The sequence below is a fragment of the Anomaloglossus baeobatrachus genome, chromosome 11 (assembly GCF_048569485.1).
Source record: "Anomaloglossus baeobatrachus isolate aAnoBae1 chromosome 11, aAnoBae1.hap1, whole genome shotgun sequence".
In the NCBI taxonomy this organism is placed as follows: Eukaryota; Metazoa; Chordata; class Amphibia; order Anura; family Aromobatidae; genus Anomaloglossus; species Anomaloglossus baeobatrachus.
Genome location: NC_134363.1, coordinates 98,147,317 through 98,160,928, shown reverse-complemented (window position 1 = coordinate 98,160,928; position 13,612 = coordinate 98,147,317).

Here is a 13,612-nt window from a genome sequence, read left to right as displayed (position 1 = left end):
AGAGAGGAAGAAAGACAGACAAGAAAGAAAGAGCAAGAAAGAGAGAGCAAGAAAGAAAGAAAAAGAATGAGCAAGAAAGAAAGAAAGAAAAAGAAAGAGGAAGAAAGAAAGTGCAAGAAAGAAAGAAAGAGCAAGAAAGAAAGAGCAAGAAAGAAAGAGCAAGAAAGAAAGAAAGAGAAAGAAAGAAAGAAAGAAACAAAGAACAAGAAAGAAAGAGAAAGAGCAAGAAAGAAAGAGAAAGAAAGAAAGAGCAAGAAAGAAAGAGCAAGAAAGAAACAAAGAACAAGAAAGAAAGAGCAAGAACGAAAGAAAGAGCAAGAACGAAAGAAAGAGAAAGAAAGAATGAGCAAGAAAGAGCAAGAAAGAAAGAGCAAGACAGAAAGAGCAAGACAGAAAGAGCAAGAAAGAAAGAGCAAGAATGAGCAAGAAAGAAAGAAAGATCAAGAAAGAGCAAGAAAGAAAGAAAGAAAGAGAAAGAAAGAAACAAAACACAAGAAAGAAAGAGCAAGAAAGAAAGAGCAAGAAAGAAAGAGAAAGAAAGAAACAAAAAACAAGAAAGAAAAAGCAAGAAAGAAAGAGCAAGAAAGAATGAGCAAGAAAGAGCAAGAAAGAAAGAAAGAGCAAGAAAGAAAGAGCAAGACAGAGCAAGAAAGAAAGAAAGAGCAAGAAAGAAAGAAAGAGCAAAAAAGAAAGAGCAAGAAAGAAAGAGCAAGACAGAAAGAGCAAGAAAGAAAGAGCAAGAATGAGCAAGAAAGAAAGAAAGATCAAGAAAGAGCAAGAAAGAAAGAGCAAGAAAGAGCAAGAAAGAAAGAGCAAGAAAGAAAGAATAAAAAAGAAAGAGTAAGAAAGAAAGAAACAAAGAACAAGAAGGAAAGAAACAAAGAGCAAGAAAGAAAGAAAGAAAGAGAGCAAGAAAGAGCAAGAAAGAAAGAGAGAGAAAGAAAGAAAGAAAGAGCAAGAAAGAGAGAGCAAGAAGGAAAGAGCAAGAAAGAAAGAGTAAGAAAGAAAGTGCAAGAAAGAAAGAGCAAAAAAGAGAGGACGAAAGACAGACAAGAAAGAAAGAGCAAGAAAGAGAGAGCAAGAAAGAAAGAAAAAGAATGAGCAAGAAAGAAAGAAAGAAAAAGAGGAAGAAAGAAAGTGCAGGAAAGAAAGGGCAAGGAAGAAAGAGCAAGAAAGAAACAGCAAGAAAGAGAGCGCAAGAAAGAGAGAGAGCAAGAAAGAGAGAGAAAGAAAGAGCAAGAAAGAAAGAAAGAGCAAGTAAGAAAGAACAAGAAAGAAAGAGCAGGAAAAGAGCAAGAAAGAAAGAAGGAGCAAGAAAGAAAGAGCAAGAAACAGCAAGAAAGAAAGAGCAGAAAAGAAAGAAAGAGAGCAAGAAAGAAAGAGAGGAAGAAAGAAAGAGAGCAATAAAGAAAGAAAAAGAAAGAAAGAGCAAGAAAGAAAGAATGAGCAAGAAAGAAAGAATGAGCAAGAAAAAAAGAATGAGCAAGAAAGAAAGAGCAAGAAAGAAAGAATGAGCAAGAAAGAAAAAGCAAGAAAGAAAGAAAGAGCAAGAAAGAAAGAAAGAAATAGCAAGAAAGAAAGAGCAAGAAAGACTGAGAGCAAGAAAGAAATAAAGCAAGAAAGAAAGAAAGAGCAAGAAAGAAAGAGCAAGAAAGAAAGAAAGCAAGAAAGAAAGAGAAAGAAAGAAAGAGCAAGAAAGAAAGAAAGAGCAAGAAAGAGCAAGAAAGAAAGAGCACGACAGAGCAAGAAAGAAAGAAAGAGCAAGAAAGAAAGAAAGAAACAAAGAGCAAGAAAGAAAGAGCAAGAAAGAAAGAGCAAGAAAGAAAGAGCAAGAAAGAGCAAGAAAGAAAGAGCAAAAAAGAGAGGAAGAAAGACAGACAAGAAAGAAAGAGCAAGAAAGAGAGAGCAAGAAAGAAAGAAAAAGAATGAGCAAGAAAGAAAGAAAGAAAAAGAGGAAGAAAGAAAGTGCAGGAAAGAAAGGGCAAGGAAGAAAGAGCAAGAAAGAAACAGCAAGAAAGAGAGCGCAAGAAAGAGAGAGAGCAAGAAAGAGAGAGAGCAAGAAAGAGAGAGCAAGAAAGAGAGAGAAAGAAAGAGCAAGAAAGAAAGAAAGAGCAAGAAAGAAAGAACAAGAAAGAAAGAGCAGGAAAAGAGCAAGAAAGAAAGAAGGAGCAAGAAAGAAAGAGCAGAAAAGAAAGAAAGAGAGCAAGAAAGAAAGAGAGCAAGAAAGAAAGAGAGCAATAAAGAAAGAAAAAGAAAGAGCAAGAAAGAAAGAATGAGCAAGAAAGAAAGAATGAGCAAGAAAAAAAGAATGAGCAAGAAAGAAAGAGCAAGAAAGAATGAGCAAGAAAGAAAAAGCAAGAAAGAAAGAAAGAGCAAGAAAGAAAGAAAGAAATAGCAAGAAAGAAAGAGCAAGAAAGAAAGAGAGCAAGAAAGAAATAAAGCAAGAAAGAAAGAAAGAGCAAGAAAGAAAGAGCAAGAAAGAAAGAAAGCAAGAAAGAAAGAGAAAGAAAGAAAGAGCAAGAAAGAAAGAAAGAGCAAGAAAGAGCAAGAAAGAAAGAGCAAGAAAGAGCAAGAAAGAAAGAAAGAGCAAGAAAGAAAGAGCAAGAAAGAAAGAGCAGGAAAGAAAGCAAGAAAGAACAAGAAAGAGAGAGCAAGAAGGAAAGAGCAAGAAAGAAAGAAAGAGCAAGAAAGAAAGAAGGTGTAAGAAAGAAAGCAAGAAAGAAAGAGCAAGAAAGAAAAAATGAGCTAAAAAGAAAGCGCAAGAAAGAAAGAATGAGCAAGAAAGAAAGAGCGAGAAAGAAAGAAAGAGCAAGAAAGACAGACAAGAAAGAAAGAGCAAGAAAGAAAGCGCAAGAAAGAGATAGCAAGAAAGAAAGAGCAAGACAGAAAGAGCAAGAAAGAAAGAGCAAGAATGAGCAAGAAAGAAAGAAAGATCAAGAAAGAGCAAGAAAGAAAGAATAAGAAAGAAAGAGTAAGAAAGAAAGAAACAAAGAACAAGAAAGAAAGAGCAAGAAAGACTAAGAAAGAAAGAGAAAGAAAGAAACAAAAAACAAGAAAGAAAGAGCAAGAAAGAAAGAGCAAGAAAGAATGAGCAAGAAAGAGCAAGAAAGAAAGAAAGAGCAAGAAAGAAAGAGCAAGACAGAAAGAGCAAGAAAGAAAGAAAGAGCAAGAAAGAGCAAGAAAGAAAGAGCAAGAAAGAAAGTGCAAGAAAGAAAGAGCAAAAAAGAAAGTGCAAGAAAGAAAGAGCAAGAAAGAAAGAGCAAGAAAGAAAGAGCAAAAAAGAGAGGAAGAAAGACAGACAAGAAAGAAAGAGCAAGAAAGAGAGAGCAAGAAAGAAAGAAAAAGAATGAGCAAGAAAGAAAGATAAAGAAAGAGGAAGAAAGAAAGTGCAGGAAAGAAAGAGCAAGAAAGAAAGAGCAAGAAAGAGAGAGCAAGAAAGAGAGAGCAAGAAAGAGAGAGAAAAAAAGAGCAAGAAAGAAAGAGCTAGAAAGAAAGAAAGAGCAAGAAAGAAAGAACAAGAAAGAAAGAGCAGGAAAAGAGCAAGAAAGAATGAAGGAGCAAGAAAGAATGAGCAAGAAACAGCAAGAAAGAAAGAGCAGGAAAGAAAGAAAGAGAGCAAGAAAGAAAGAGAGCAAGAAAGAAAGAAAAAGAAAGAAAGAATGAGCAAGAAAGAAAGAGCAAGAAAGAAAGAATGAGCAAGAAAGAAAGAGCAAGAAAGAAAGAATGAGCAAGAAAGAAAAAGCAAGAAAGAAAGAAAGAGCAAGAAAGAAAGAGCAAAAGAGAAAGAGCAAGAAAGAAAGAGCAAGAAAGAAAGAGCAAAAAAGAAAGAAAGAAATAGCAAGAAAGAAAGAGCAAGAAAGAAAGAGAGCAAGAAAGAAAGAGAGCTAGAAAGAAAGAAAGAGCAAGAAAGAAAGAAATAAACAAATAACAAGAAAGAAAGAGCAAGAATGAAAGAGAAAGAAAGAATGAGGAACAAAGAAAAAATGAGCAAGAAAGAGCAAGAAAGAAAGAGCAAGAAAGAAAGAAAGAGCAAGAAAGAAAGAGCAAAAGAGAAAGAGCAAGAAAGAAAGAGCAAGAATGAAAGAGCAAAAAAGAAAGAAAGAAATAGCAAGAAAGAAAGAGCAAGAAAGAAAGAGAGCAAGAAAGAAAGAGAGCTAGAAAGAAAGAAAGAGCAAGCAAGAAAGAAATAAACAAATAACAAGAAAGAAAGAGCAAGAAAGAAAGAGAAAGAAAGAATGAGGAACAAAGAAAAAATGAGCAAGAAAGAGCAAGAAAGAAAGAGCAAGAAAGAAAGAGCAAGAAAGAAAGAGCAAGAAAGAGCAAGAAAGAAAGAGCAAGAAAGAAAGAGCAAGAAAGAAAGAGCAAGAAAGAAAGAGCAGGAAAGAAAGCAAGAAAGAACAAGAAAGAGAGAGCAAGAAGGAAAGAGCAAGAAAGAAAGAAAGAGCAAGAAAGAAAGAAGGTGTAAGAAAGAAAGCAAGAAAGAAAGAGCAAGAAAGAAAAAATGAGCTAAAAAGAAAGCGCAAGAAAGAAAGAATGAGCAAGAAAGAAAGAGCGAGAAAGAAAGAAAGAGCAAGAAAGACAGACAAGAAAGAAAGAGCAAGAAAGAAAGCGCAAGAAAGAGATAGCAAGAAAGAAAGAGCAAGACAGAAAAAGCAAGAAAGAAAGAGCAAGAATGAGCAAGAAAGAAAGAAAGATCAAGAAAGAGCAAGAAAGAAAGAATAAGAAAGAAAGAGTAAGAAAGAAAGAAACAAAGAACAAGAAAGAAAGAGCAAGAAAGAAAGAGCAAGAAAGACTAAGAAAGAAAGAGAAAGAAAGAAACAAAAAACAAGAAAGAAAGAGCAAGAAAGAAAGAGCAAGAAAGAAAGAGCAAGAAAGAAAGAAAGAGCAAGAAAGAAAGAGCAAGACAGAAAGAGCAAGAAAGAAAGAAAGAGCAAGAAAGAAAGAGAGCAAGAAAGAGCAAGAAAGAAAGAGCAAGAAAGAAAGTGCAAGAAAGAAAGAGGAAGAAAGAAAGTGCAAGAAAGAAAGAGCAAGAAAGAAAGAGCAAGAAAGAAAGAGCAAAAAAGAGAGGAAGAAAGACAGACAAGAAAGAGCAAGAAAGAGAGAGCAATAAAGAAAGAAAAAGAATGAGCAAGAAAGAAAGAAAAAGAAAGAGGAAGAAAGAAAGTGCAGGAAAGAAAGAGCAAGAAAGAAAGAGCAAGAAAGAGAGAGCAAGAAAGAGAGAGCAAGAAAGAGAGAGAAAGAAAGAGCAAGAAAGAAAGAGCTAGAAAGAAAGAAAGAGCAAGAAAGAAAGAACAAGAAAGAAAGAGCAGGAAAAGAGCAAGAAAGAAAGAAGGAGCAAGAAAGAAAGAGCAAGAAACAGCAAGAAAGAAAGAGCAGGAAAGAAAGAAAGAGAGCAAGAAAGAAAGAGAGCAAGAAAGAAAGAAAAAGAAAGAAAGAAAGAAATAAACAAATAACAAGAAAGAAAGAGCAAGAAAGAAAGAGAAAGAAAGAATGAGGAACAAAGAAAAAATGAGCAAGAAAGAGCAAGAAAGAAAGAGCAAGAAAGAAAGAGCAAGAAAGAAAGAGCAAAAAAGAAAGAGCAAGAAAGAAAGAGCAAGAAAGAAAGAGCAGGAAAGAAAGCAAGAAAGAACAAGAAAGAGAGAGCAAGAAGGAAAGAGCAAGAAAGAAAGAAAGAGCAAGAAAGAAAGAAGGTGTAAGAAAGAAAGCAAGAAAGAAAGAGCAAGAAAGAAAAAATGAGCTAAAAAGAAAGCGCAAGAAAGAAAGAATGAGCAAGAAAGAAAGAGCGAGAAAGAAAGAAAGAGCAAGAAAGACAGACAAGAAAGAAAGAGCAAGAAAGAAAGCGCAAGAAAGAGATAGCAAGAAAGAAAGAGCAAGACAGAAAAAGCAAGAAAGAAAGAGCAAGAATGAGCAAGAAAGAAAGAAAGATCAAGAAAGAGCAAGAAAGGAAGAATAAGAAAGAAAGAGTAAGAAAGAAAGAAACAAAGAACAAGAAAGAAAGAGCAAGAAAGAAAGAGCAAGAAAGACTAAGAAAGAAAGAGAAAGAAAGAAACAAAAAACAAGAAAGAAAGAGCAAGAAAGAAAGAGCAAGAAAGAAAGAGCAAGAAAGAAAGAGCAAGAAAGAAAGAGCAAGACAGAAAGAGCAAGAATGAAAGAAAGAGCAAGAAAGAAAGAGAGCAAGAAAGAGCAAGAAAGAAAGAGCAAGAAAGAAAGTGCAAGAAAGAAAGAGGAAGAAAGAAAGTGCAAGAAAGAAAGAGCAAGAAAGAAAGAGCAAGAAAGAAAGAGCAAGAAAGAGAGGAAGAAAGACAGACAAGAAAGAAAGAGCAAGAAAGAGAGAGCAAGAAAGAAAGAACAAGAAAGAAAGAGCAGGAAAAGAGCAAGAAAGAAAGAAGGAGCAAGAAAGAAAGAGCAAGAAACAGCAAGAAAGAAAGAGCAGGAAAGAAAGAAAGAGAGCAAGAAAGAAAGAGAGCAAGAAAGAAAGAAAAAGAAAGAAAGAGCAAGAAAGAAAGAATGAGCAAGAAAGAAAGAGCAAGAAAGAAAGAATGAGCAAGAAAGAAAGAGCAAGAAAGAAAGAATGAGCAAGAAAGAAAAAGCAAGAAAGAAAGAAAGAGCAAGAAAGAAAGAGCAAAAGAGAAAGAGCAAGAAAGAAAGAGCAAGAAAGAAAGAGCAAAAAAGAAAGAAAGAAATAGCAAAAAAGAAAGAGCAAGAAAGAAAGAGAGCAAGAAAGAAAGAGAGCTAGAAAGAAAGAAAGAGCAAGAAAGAAAGAAATAAACAAATAACAAGAAAGAAAGAGCAAGAAAGAAAGAGAAAGAAAGAATGAGGAACAAAGAAAAAATGAGCAAGAAAGAGCAAGAAAGAAAGAGCAAGAAAGAAAGAAAGAGCAAGAAAGAAAGAGCAAAAGAGAAAGAGCAAGAAAGAAAGAGCAAGAAAGAAAGAGCAAAAAAAGAAAGAAAGAAATAGCAAGAAAGAAAGAGCAAGAAAGAAAGAGAGCAAGAAAGAAAGAGAGCTAGAAAGAAAGAAAGCGCAAGAAAGAAAGAAATAAACAAATAACAAGAAAGAAAGAGCAAGAAAGAAAGAGAAAGAAAGAATGAGGAACAAAGAAAAAATGAGCAAGAAAGAGCAAGAAAGAAAGAGCAAGAAAGAAAGAAAGAGCAAGAAAGAAAGAGCAAGAAAGAGCAAGAAAGAAAGAAAGAGCAAGAAAGAAAGAGCAAGAAAGAAAGAGCAGGAAAGAAAGCAAGAAAGAACAAGAAAGAGAGAGCAAGAAGGAAAGAGCAAGAAAGAAAGAAAGAGCAAGAAAGAAAGAAGGTGTAAGAAAGAAAGCAAGAAAGAAAGAGCAAGAAAGAAAAAATGAGCTAAAAAGAAAGCGCAAGAAAGAATGAGCAAGAAAGAAAGAGCGAGAAAGAAAGAAAGAGCAAGAAAGACAGACAAGAAAGAAAGAGCAAGAAAGAAAGCGCAAGAAAGAGATAGCAAGAAAGAAAGAGCAAGACAGAAAGAGCAAGAAAGAAAGAGCAAGAATGAGCAAGAAAGAAAGAAAGATCAAGAAAGAGCAAGAAAGAAAGAATAAGAAAGAAAGAGTAAGAAAGAAAGAAACAAAGAACAAGAAAGAAAGAGCAAGAAAGACTAAGAAAGAAAGAGAAAGAAAGAAACAAAAAACAAGAAAGAAAGAGCAAGAAAGAAAGAGCAAGAAAGAATGAGCAAGAAAGAGCAAGAAAGAAAGAAAGAGCAAGAAAGAAAGAGCAAGACAGAAAGAGCAAGAAAGAAAGAAAGAGCAAGAAAGAAAGAGAGCAAGAAAGAGCAAGAAAGAAAGAGCAAGAAAGAAAGTGCAAGAAAGAAAGAAAGAGCAAGAAAGAAAGTGCAAGAAAGAAAGAGCAAGAAAGAAAGAGCAAAAAAGAGAGGAAGAAAGACAGACAAGAAAGAAAGAGCAAGAAAGAGAGAGCAAGAAAGAAAGAAAAAGAATGAGCAAGAAAGAAAGAAAAAGAAAGAGGAAGAAAGAAAGTGCAGGAAAGAAAGAGCAAGAAAGAAAGAGCAAGAAAGAGAGAGAGCAAGAAAGAGAGAGCAAGAAAGAGAGACCAAGAAAGAGAGAGAAAGAAAGAGCAAGAAAGAAAGAGCTAGAAAGAAAGAAAGAGCAAGAAAGAAAGAACAAGAAAGAAAGAGCAGGAAAAGAGCAAGAAAGAAAGAAGGAGCAAGAAAGAAAGAGCAAGAAACAGCAAGAAAGAAAGAGCAGGAAAGAAAGAAAGAGAGCAAGAAAGAAAGAGAGCAAGAAAGAAAGAAAAAGAAAGAAAGAGCAAGAAAGAAAGAATGAGCAAGAAAGAAAGAGCAAGAAAGAAAGAATGAGCAAGAAAGAAAGAGCAAGAAAGAAAGAATGAGCAAGAAAGAAAAAGCAAGAAAGAAAGAAAGAGCAAGAAAGAAAGAGCAAAAGAGAAAGAGCAAGAAAGAAAGAGCAAGAAAGAAAGAGCAAAAAAGAAAGAAAGAAATAGCAAGAAAGAAAGAGCAAGAAAGAAAGAGAGCAAAAAAGAAAGAGAGCTAGAAAGAAAGAAAGAGCAAGAAAGAAAGAAATAAACAAATAACAAGAAAGAAAGAGCAAGAAAGAAAGAGAAAGAAAGAAAGAAACAAAGAGCAAGAAAGAAAGAACAAGAACGAAAGCGAGAGCAAGAAAGAAAGAGCAGGAAAGAAAGAGCAAGAAAGAAAGAGAAAGAAAGTAAGAAAGAAAGAGCAAGAAAGAAAGAACAAGAACGAAAGCGAGAGCAAGAAAGAAAGAGCAAGAAAGAAAGAGCAAGAAAGAGCAAGAAAGAAAGAGCAAAAAAGAAGGAAAGAGCAAGAAAGAAAGCTAGAAAGAAAGGGAGCAAGAAAGAAAGATCAAGAAAGAGCAAGAAAGAGCAAGAAAGAAAGAAAGAGCAAGAAAGAAAGAGCAAGAAAGAAAGAGCAGGAAAGAAAGCACGAAAGAACAAGAAAGAGAGAGCAAGAAGGAAAGGGCAAGAAAGAAAGAAAGAAAGAAAGAGCAAGAAAGAAAGAAGGTGTAAGAAAGAAAGAAAGAGCAAGAAAGAAAAAATGAGCAAAAAAGAAAGCGAAAGAAAGAATGAGCAAGAAAGAAAGAGCGAGAAAGAAAGAGAGCAAGAAAGACAGACAAGAAAGAAAGAGCAAGAAAGAAAGTGCAAGAAAGAGAGAGCAAGAAAGAAAGAGCAAGAGAGAGAGCAAGAAAGAAAGAAAAAGAAAGAGCAAGAAAGAAAAAGAAAGAGCAAGAAAGAAAGAGAAAGCAAGAAAGAAAGAGCAAAAAAGAAAGAGCAAGAAAGAAAGAGCATAAAGGAATGAAAGATCAAGAAAGAAAGAGCAAGAAAGAAATAAAGAGCAAGAAAGAGAGATCAAGAAAGAAAGAGCAAGAAAGAAAGAAAGAAAGAGCAAGAAAGAAAGAAAGAGCAAGAAAGAAAGAAAGAGCAAGAAAGAAAGAAAGAGCAAGCAAGAAAGAGCAAGAAACAAAGAAAGAAAGAGGAAGAAAGAAAGAAGAAAAGGAAAGAGGAAGAAAGAAAGAGCAAGAAAGAAAGTGCAAGAAAGAAAGAGCAAGAAAGAAAGAGAAAGAAAGAAGGAAAGAAAGAGCAAGAAAGAAAGAAAGCAAGCAAGAAAGAAAGAGCAAGAAAGAAAGAGCAAGAACGTGAGCGAGAAAGAAAGAAAGAAAGAGGAAGAACGAAAGAGCAAGAAAGAAAGAAAGAAATAAAGAGCAAGAAAGAAAGAAAGAAATAAAGAGCAAGACAGAAAGAAAGTGCAAGAAAGAAAGCAAGAAAGCGAGAGCAAGAAAGAAAGAGCAAGAAAGAGAGAGCAAGAAGGAAAGAGCAAGAAAGAAAGAGCAAGAAAGAAAGAAAGAGCAAGAAAGAAAGAGCAAGAAAGAAAGAGCAAAAAAGAAAGAAAGAAAGAAAGAAAGAAAGAGCAAGAAAGAAAGAGCAAAAAAGAAAGAATGAGCAAGAAAGAAAGAGCAAGAAAGAAAGAATGAGCAAGAAAGAAAGAGCAAGAAAGAGCAAGAAAGAAAGAGCTAGAAAGAAAACAAGAATGAACAAGAAAGAGAGAGCAAGAAGGAAAGAGCAAGAAAGAAAGAAAGAGCAAGAAAGAAAGAAAAAGCAAGAAAGAGAGGGCAAGAAAGAAAGAGCAAGAAAGAAAGAGCAAGAAAGAGCAAGAAAGAAAGAGCAAGAAAGATAGAGCAAGAAAGAAAGAAAAGGAAAGGGCAAGAAAGAAAGTGCGAGAAAGAAAGAATAAGAAAGAAAGAAAGAGAGCAAAAAAGAAAGAAAGAGCGAGAAAGAAAGAGCAAGAAAGAAAGAGGAAGAAAGAAAGAGCAAGCAAGAAAAAAAGAGCAAGATAGAAAGAGCAAGAAAGAAAGAGAGCGAGAAAGAAAGAAAGAGGAAGAAAGAAAGAAAGATCAAGAAAGAAAGAGCAAGAAAGAAAGAAAGCGTGAAAGAAAGCAAGAAAGAAAGCAAGAAAGAAAGAGCAAGAAAGAAAGAAAGAGCAAGGATGAAAGAGCAAGAAAGAAAGAGCAAGAAAGAAAGAAAGAGAAAGAAAGAGAGCAAGAATGAAAGAAAGAAAGAAAGAAAGAGCAAGAAAGAAAGAAAGAGAAAGAAAAAAAAAAGAGCAAGAAAAAAAGAAAGAGCAAGAAAGAAAGAGCAAGAAAGAAAGAGAAAGAAAGAAAGAGCAAGAAAGAAATAGCAAGAAAGAAATAAAGAGCAAGAAAGAGAGAGCAAGAAAAAAAGAAAGAGAAAGAGCGAGAAAGAAAGAGAACAAGAAAGAAAGAGCAAAAAATAAAGAGCAAGAAAGAAAGAGTGCAAGAAAGAGAGAGCAAGAAAGAAAGAGAGCATGAAAGAAAGAGCAAGCAAGAAAGAGCAAAAAAGAGAGAAAGAAAGAGGAAGAAAGAAAGAAGAAAAGAAAGAGCAAGAAAGAAAGAGCAAGAAAGAAAGAGCAAGAAAGAAGGTGCAAGAAAGAAAGAGCAAGAAAGAAAGAGCAAGAAAGAAAGAGCAAGAAAGAAAGGAGAGAAAGAGCAAGAAAGAAAGCAAGCAAGAAAGAAAGAGCAAGAAAGAAAGAGCAAGAAAGTGAGCGAGAAAGAAAGAAAGAGGAAGAAAGAAAGAAAGAGCAAGAAAGAGAGAGCAAGAAAGAGAGAGCAAGAAAGAAAGAGCAAGAAAGAAACTGCAAGAAAGAAAGAGCAGGAAAGAAAGAGCAAGAAAGAAAGAGCAAGAAAGAAAGAAAGAGCAGGAAAGAAAGAAAGAGGAAGAACGAAAGAAAGAGCAAGAAAGAAAGAAAGAAAGAGCAAGAAAGAAAGAGAGAGCAAGAAAGAAAGAGCAAGAAAGAAAAAGCAAGAAAGAAAAAGCAAGAAAGAAAGAAAGAGCAGGAAAGAATGAAAGAGCAAGAAAGAAAGCAAGAAAGAGCAAGAAAGAAAGTGCAAGAAAGAAAGTGCAAGAAAGAAAGTGCAAGAAAGAAAGTGCAAGAAAGAAAGTGCAAGAAAGAAAGAGCAAGAAAGAAAGAATGAAAGAAAGAGCAAGAAAGCAAGCAAGCAAGAAAGAAAGAGCAAGAAAGAGAGCGAGAAAGAAAGAAACAGCAAGAAAGAAAGAGCAAGAAAGAAAGAAAAAAAGAGCAAGAAAGAGAGAGCAAGAAAGAGAGAGCAAGAAAGAAACTGCAAGAAAGAAACTGCAAGAAAGAAAGAGCAGGAAAGAAAGAGCAAGAAAGAAAGAGCAAGAAAGAAAGAGCAGGAAAGAAAGAAAGAGCAGGAAAGAAAGAAAGAGCAGGAAAGAAAGAAAGAGCAAGAAAGAAAGAGCAAGAAAGAAAGAGCAAGAAAGAAAGAAAGAGCAGGAAAGAAAGAAAGAGCAAGAAAGAAAGAGCAAGCAAGAAAGAGCAAGCAAGAAAGAGCAAGATAGAAAGAGCAAGAAAGAAAGAGCAAGAAAGAAAGAGAGCGAGAAAGAAAGAAAGAGCAAGAAAGAAAGAAAGATCAAGAAAGAAAGAGAGCAAGAAAGAAAGAGCAAGAAAGAAAGAAAGCATGAAAGAAAGCAAGAAAGAAAGAGAGCAAGGATGAAAGAGCAAGAAAGAAAGAGCAAGAAAGAAAGAAAGAGAAAGAAAGAGAGCAAGAATGAAAGAAAGAAAGAAAGAAAGAGCAAGAAAGAAAGAGAAAGAAAGAGCAAAAAAGAAAGAGCAAGAAAGAGAGAGCAAGAAAGAGAGAGCAAGAAAGAAAGAGCAAGAAAGAAAGAGTGCAAGAAAGAGAGAGCAAGAAAGAAAGAGAGCATGAAAGAAATAGAGGAAGAAAGAAAGAGCAAGCAAGAAAGAGCAAGAAAGAAAGAAAGAAAGAGGAAGAAAGAAAGAAGAAAAGAAAGAGCAAGAAAGAAAGAGCAAGAAAGAAAGAGCAAGAATGAAGGTGCAAGAAAGAAAGAGCAAGAAAGAAAGGAGAGAAAAAGCAAGAAAGAAAGAAAGCAAGCAAGAAAGAAAGAGCAAGAAAGAAAGAGCAAGAAAGTGAGCGAGAAAGAAAGAAAGAAAAAGGAAGAACGAAAGAAAGAGCAAGAAAGAAAGAAAGAAAGAGCAAGAAAGAAAAAGCAAGAAAGAAAGAAAGAGCAGGAAAGAATGAAAGAGCAAGAAAGAAAGCAAGAAAGAGCAAAAAAGAAAGAGCAAGAAAGAAAGTGCAAGAAAGAAAGTGCAAGAAAGAAAGAGCAAGAAAGAAAAAGCAAGAAAGAAAGAATGAAAGAAAGAGCAAGAAAGAAAGCAAGCAAGAAAGAAAGCAAGCAAGCAAGCAAGAAAGAGCAAGAAAGAAAGAGCAAGAAAGAAAGAGCAAGAAAGAGAGCGAGAAAGAAAGAAAGAGCAAGAAAGAAAGAAACAGCAAGAAAGAGAGCGAGAAAGAGAGCGAGAAAGAGAGAAAGAGAGAGCAAGAAAGAGAGAGCAAGAAAGAGAGAGCAAGAAAGAGAGAGCAAGAAGGAAAGAGCAAGAAGGAAAGTGCAAGAAGGAAAGTGCAAGAAGGAAAGTGCAAGAAGGAAAGAGCAGGAAAGAAAGAGCAAGAAAGAAAGAGCAAGAAAGAAAGAAAGAGCAAGAAAGAAAGAAAGAGCAAGAAAGAAAGAAAGAGCAGGAAAGAAAGAAAGAGCAGGAAAGAAAGAAAGAGCAAGAAAGAAAGAAAGAGCAAGAAAGAAAGAAAGAGCAAGAAAGAAAGAAAGAGCAGGAAAGAAAGAAAGAGCAGGAAAGAAAGAAAGAGCAAGAAAGAAAAAGCAAGCAAGAAAGAAAGAGCAGGAAAGAAAGAAAGAGCAAGAAAGAAAGAGCAAGCAAGAAAAAGCAAGCAAGAAAGAGCAAGCAAGAAAAAGCAAGCAAGAAAGAGCAAGCAAGAAAGTGCAAGAAAAAAAGTGCAGGAAAGAAAGAGCAAGAAAGAAAGAGCAAAAAAGAAAGAAAGCGAGCAAGAAAGAAAGAGCAAGAAAGAAAGAGCAAGAAAGAAAGAGTAAGAAAGAAAGAGCAAGAAAGAAAGAGTAAGAAAGAAAGAGCAAGAATGAAAGCAAGAAAGAAAGAGCAAGAAAGAAAGAGCAAGAAAGAAAGAGCAAGAAAGAAAAAAAGAGCAAGAAAGAAAGAAAGAGCAAGAAAGAAAAAAGGGAAAGAAAGAAAGAAACAAAGAGCAAGAAAG